This window comes from Spea bombifrons, chromosome 8, assembly GCF_027358695.1.
Source record: "Spea bombifrons isolate aSpeBom1 chromosome 8, aSpeBom1.2.pri, whole genome shotgun sequence".
NCBI lineage: Eukaryota > Metazoa > Chordata > Amphibia > Anura > Pelobatidae > Spea > Spea bombifrons.
In genome coordinates this window covers 8,750,278-8,756,618 of record NC_071094.1, presented here as the reverse complement: position 1 = coordinate 8,756,618, position 6,341 = coordinate 8,750,278, and positions in this window count along the sequence as shown.

The following is a 6,341-nucleotide window of genomic DNA, read 5'->3' as shown; positions in this document are numbered from 1 at the left end:
TAGGGGCTGAACATAAATACGTTAGTTAGAAATGACATCGTTAGACTAGATGGATTCCTGCTTCACATGTAAGTATGGGCTGTAGATAAGGAGGACCAGGAAGGTTCGATTGTGGATTTTTAAGGTAATTATATTAGGCCTTTGTAATGTAGTAACCACAAAAAATATGAAGTCAGTTCCTTTATCTAATAATACATGATGGCTTTGAAAGTGATGCTTTCTAGAGAAACCTGGTCCCCTCCTGCGCCAGCAGATTCTTGCACCAATGTATCGACAGGCTTGGTGGGAGAAGGTACGGTGAATTGCTGTGAATTCCTACTACTTTTTGGTTCATGCAAGTCCTTGTGTAAGTTGACTACCAATCACATGCCAGGTTCAACAGTACAATCAGTTGAGCTCAGTTAGTTCAATTTCTGTAGGGCCTAATGCCTACAGAACCAAAGCCTTGTTTAGCTCTGTTGCCACCAAAGGTTTGAGATTAAAACAAATTGGGGGGCAAGTTCTTTTAAGTACAAGTACTACAGATGGTCCACATTCGATATAAAAGTTTCTGCACTAAGGGCCCATCCAAGCTTTACCTGCATTATACCCATGCACAATGCTTATTGCTTTGGCACTACCACTCTGCATGTGTGTACGGGCATCCAACCGCAGAAGGAGGCAGATACACACAACACTGGAAAATGTTTGCTGCATAATGGTATTTATAGTAAATGCCCCCAATAGGCACCAATGAGTTCCCCCAAATCTTGTCACAAATAAACAGAACTACAGATGCCAGTGGGTGCAGTCAAAACAAGAGATAGAGTCCTTAAGATCCCATCAGAGGTACAGTCTTCTTTTGAGCCAGCGTGAAGAGAAGAGACGGTGTACGTGAAAAATTGCTCTACATAGCCTCTTACAGGAGTTAATGTCCACAAGGGGGTCGGAATATGTTTTGTGGGCCGGTAGATCTCTCCTGCACAGTTCTCTCCCCTGTGATTTCATTGAATGATTAATTTCACGTGTATGATGTCATACTCCAGTGTTCTCAGTGACTCTAGAACAAAAACAAATTGGATTGTTGAAGACTACAAAGAACCCTAAATGTAGTAAAACTCGTTAGGCATATAGAACCTGTCTATGTAGCAAAGTTTTCAATGGTTGTCTTCAGCCGGATATCGAGTTGTATTTGTTTTCCCTTCACCGGGACCTTGTTGAGAAGAGGCCTGTGAAATCTCAGACTCAAATTTACCAACAATGGTATTAGGAAGATTTATGTAAGCAATCATACTCCTCATAGGTTCACTACACAGCTTGAATCTAGACAAAGCCCCGCCAGATTGTTGGGCAATCGTGCCAGTATGGTAGGAGGATGGTCCGGTTCTTTAGAGAAAGCGTTGATGTAAGGGATATTTTTGCCTTTGGAAGAAGAGGCTATCCTGAGATATTCTAGCTCCCCCAGGTGGTACTCACTCTGAACTTCCCTGAGTGACCCTACAGTGGTGTTCCAGCCAGGGCACCTAAGGTTTTTTTATATAGAACATATTAAATTATAATCACATCTTGGATGTAGATTTCCCTTGCAGTCATTGGCTGTTGGAATAATGAGCCTTAGAATAACTATGGAATGTTTTCAGTGATGATTGGAACTGCTCGGTTTAGCAGCCTTTCCATTCTAAAAAGGACATTAAACATGAATCTCTGTCTTAAAAGATGAATGAGGCTGGCAGGTTCCAGAGGAGACACTGGCGCAGCTAAACAGGTCAGGAGATACCCTGACGTCAATGCCTAGCTTTTGGAAGCATCCAGCAGGCAGAAGGAAAGCAGGCTAGTAAGACAGTGCTATAGATGCCAACATATTATGTGTAACTATCAAAAGATAAGTCATAATATACATGTACACCACACTCTTTATCCTCAAACAAATATCCGACAGTCTTAGTCACATTGGAGCAAAATCCCAAATTAGATATTGGGAGCTGGCTGCATTAGCTGCAGGCTGACATGTCCTACATGGGCCACTCAGGCATAAAAAACATTGGTCTAAAAATATCTCAGATTTGGTGGCCAAAACATTGCTGCAGAAATCTCTACATAGCAAGCAACTGAACAAGCCCAGGATAGGGGATGCAGATCTTTCAAGGGATAGTGATGCAAGGCTGGGTACCCAACATGGGCAAGGTGACCTCACGTAACCTACAAATCGAGGCACTTATCCTCGGCGCTACAATGAATACTTTCATTCCAGGGATTTTCATGCCCGATCCCATTTAAATTCACAGGGAGCACATGCAATGGACTCCTGGCAATAATTGTTTTAAAATAATGGCTATTCAAAAACAGATGTGGTCCGCAACGTGGTGTACGACTGAGATAATCCGCCCGCTGAACGTAAAGTAGGTACTGGGATGGTTGGATAAACACTCAAGAACTTGATGTAGAAAATCGCCATCATCATTAATCTGATTTGGGAACCTGGCAGAGGTCCGTTACCTCCTGCCACTGAAGAAGACGTGGTGAGTTATTCTGTAGCACAAGAAGAACCTGGAAGATGAATGAAGTCTCACCATAAACAATTGTTAATCAGAGAGTGGAATCTGTTCATAATTTACATTAAAAGTAGAGTTTCTTCTTAGTATGTTAGTGAATGAAAGGCTAATTAGATAAAATGTGTGTTAATTAACTTGGTCAAAACTACAGTGATTGTAGATACAACAAGGTCGGGAGATATAAATACCCCAGACGGTCTGTGCCCCTCCGTTATCTTCATTGGTAAACTATTGGGGATCCAATTAGCCGGGCTAATTAAATCATTATAATTGTGCTAAATAAAGCAATCTGTCCAATTGATCTTAAAAAAAAAAGAGAAATATTTTAAGGACAAAGGGACAGCGAGGGGGCTGTTTGAGGCTTTAGAGAGTATTTTGTTTAATACACTATTAATATGGATATTATTACTGGTATTTATTCCCAAACACCTGCATTTTTCATACCCAGTCCCGTCAGGGTAATAATTGGTGTATGTAATTAGGCAGAGTCTCAGCAGGGGGCAGTATCTACTCACTATAGCCACTGCCAAGATCACTGCTTCAAACTTGAACAATTCCCGTCACGTCTGAAAAACTACCGAAAAGCGCAGTATTTTTCTGCAGAAAAAAAAAAAAAAATAGCAAGAACGTGTTCCATGATACTAACACGGAAACATTTTTTCCCCGTGTGTTCACAAATTTATTTGCATTGATATAGGAACACTTTATTTACCCAAAAATACAGATTATATTGCATATATATTTATAAATGATGGCTGCGTTTGTTTGAGCTTATAATGATGCAGATGGTATCATAAAATGAGTTGGATTGTTTCGATGGGTTATGTAAAAAAAAGAGGTTCCCCCTGAGCCAATTTGAATAAAACAGCATATTTACTGGGAAACGAGCTTAAAGGATCAGTAAGGTCATTGTAACTTTTATTAATATTAATGTAAAGCGCCGTTTACCTGTGCATAGTGTTTCCATAAGCAGGAACATGAACAGATTCATAAGCGTCAATGGCAGCCAACAATATAGACAAAGTGCCAAAGAGTTTAGGATTCAAATCAAATGCCAGGTGATAACACATTGGAGAAACATGAGAATTTGTAAACGGGTTTTACCGTCCTGATCCCTATAATACTGTCCAGAACAGCCCCGTAGGGAAAGAATTGGACGGAGGGGCCCCATGAATGAAGTGCCGGACGAGGTACCCCGTGGAAAGCCTAGTGTTAAGGGTTAAGGCATGACTAGGCAAAATTTTAGCACCTAAAGTGTTAAGCCTTTCAGGCACGTGCAAGACCAGACGGGAGGGGGTAATTGCCCTCCCTGAGGGGGTATATAAAGGGGGGGTTTATGCTATAGGGTCAGCATTTTAAAAAATATTTTCCCGCCCATCCCTCCCTGATTTTTGCATTAGCCGGGGGCTCAGGTTTTTACGCTGGTACGGTGCAGGAGTTAACCATCTAGGTGTGGTTACTTGTGGTGCACAGAGGTATAAGTGCAGAACACTCCAGGGGCAGCTGCCCCTGTGAATCGTATGGTCGTGTGGCTGCCGCGCTGGGGGACGCCGGCAGTTCCAGCAGGGATACAGGTGGATACGCCCATACCAGCAGGTTACTTCATGGTTATGATTGGTTAGCATTGTGGTTGTTATTTTGACGGTGAAATGTTTATATACTTGGCCAAAATATATTTGGCTATAAAGTTATCAATGTTGTAAACATTTAATAAAGGTTGAGTGTCGCGGTGCTGTGTTATATGCGGTCCGCACCGCGGACAAATAAAATCCATAGTTGACAATTAATAAAGTTTTGAAATAAAGAATTGTCTCTTGTTTTATTTAGAAGGTGGGGGGGGACCGAAACTGGACGCTACTTCATTCAAGGGGCCTGTGGGGATAAGGAGGCTGGGTAACACCATTGCCCTGGGCAGGGTGCCTGGAATCGGCAGCGTAGTACTAATACTGATGAAGGCAGGGTGCACATGTCCGCAGGACAAATTACATCAGTATAATAAGGATAGGTGGTAGATGTACAGGAATCAAGTTCAGTTCATGAGGTCAGGGCAGGCCGCAGAGGTGCGGTGGCCGGGTTCAGCATACAGACATTTTAGACAGTGATATGCTTCCAGCTTTTCTATTCCAGCATGACTGTGCTCCAGCCCACAATGCAAGGTCCCTAAAGACATGGTTGGATGAGTTTGATGTGGAAGAACTTGACTGGCCGCACAGAGCCCCGACCTCAACCCCATTGAACACCTTTGGGATAAATCAGTGCCTGACCTCAGAAATACTCTTTTGGCTGAATGAGTACAAATCCCAACAGTAACGGTCCAAATCTTGTGGAAGGCTTTCTCAGAAGAGTTAAGGCTGTTATAGCCGCAAAGGGGGCAACTCCATATTAATGCCCATGGTGTGATGGTTGGTTGTCCACATACTTTTGGTCATAAGGTTGTATTCTGGGGTTGAAATCATCTTTATCTGTTTTACCATTGTATAACTGCTCGGCCATGTTAAGTCATTGTCCACATATGTCCAACCATCTTATCTGTATCACATCTGCCTTCCAGGCTGTAATCTCGTTTTCTAACAATGACATTTTTCTCTCTGGGCATTCTTATCAAACACACAGAAGAGTCTGCATTGTTTCTTTTTCATCCAAATCTTATCATTTTTTCCAGTACTCAAATATAATGATGATATTACTGGTGCCAGTTGTACTCTTCAAAGCCCATGACCATTTTAATATTGTTCCCAAGTCTATGCGTTGTTTCCCTTAAATCAATAATGTCAGTAATTCCCAAACTGCTTATGAAAGCCATGATATTATAACTTAAAGGAACACTCCGGCCATCATATGCACTGCAATGCATATAATACCTGGGCGCCCCCTTTAATTTATCGCAGAGAGATCTTCAGGCATGATCCAGGGGACTACTTGCACCATCTAGCTGGAGGTGGCATCCCATCACATCGTAAATATGTCATACTCCTTACCTCAAATTTTAGATGTTTAGGAAATAATTATGAAAATGGACTCAATTGAAGATTGAAGTTTGTTGTCAGTGTAATAAAGCTTGACGAAATATGCCAAGTTATTTTAGGGATCCTCTTTCCCTTTAATCTTCAGATGTAATAATGGATATTTCCAATACCAAACGGTTTATGGAACATTGTCACCCTTGACATCTTGTCACCATTTTATAGTGGATCTGACTCGTCAGGTGTAAAACCATCGCCTCCCTCGTTCGCCATTAGGATATATTCCTCCCAAGTGTCCCTCTGTGGGACCCAAACCCCTCTGTCCTTCTTTCCTCCTATCGTTTTTACCGGCTTGGAACCCTGGTGGATATGAGTTTATCAGAGTGTTGCACGGCTCTACACATAGTGTGTATATAAACTGCACAAATGTGTTTATGAATTGTATAAATAAAATGCATTCTTCTGAATTTCAGGAATAGTTTTACTAAAGCCCTGCCCTCTAACCACGATCTCTGGAACAGAAGTTTCCCTTCCTCGCAATTGAAAATACTGAAAGGTATACGGTATACAGAGTTATGTGGGGTTCAGAATGCACCCCTATAGAGAAATGTGACTGTCCACTTTCCAATAATACACAATAGCCACAGTGTTGTGTTACATTCAATGCAAGAATAGCTGTTTACGGGCTGTTAATGGCCTGGGACCACGTAACCATTGTGAGACTAGCAACAAAACATACACATTTAAACTGTCATCTAGTGTATCTAGTAGAACCCGAATATGTTATGACGAGGATGTACGGCCAGTCAGCTGGAAGTCCATGGGGGCTTTAGTGGAAAGAGTGTCA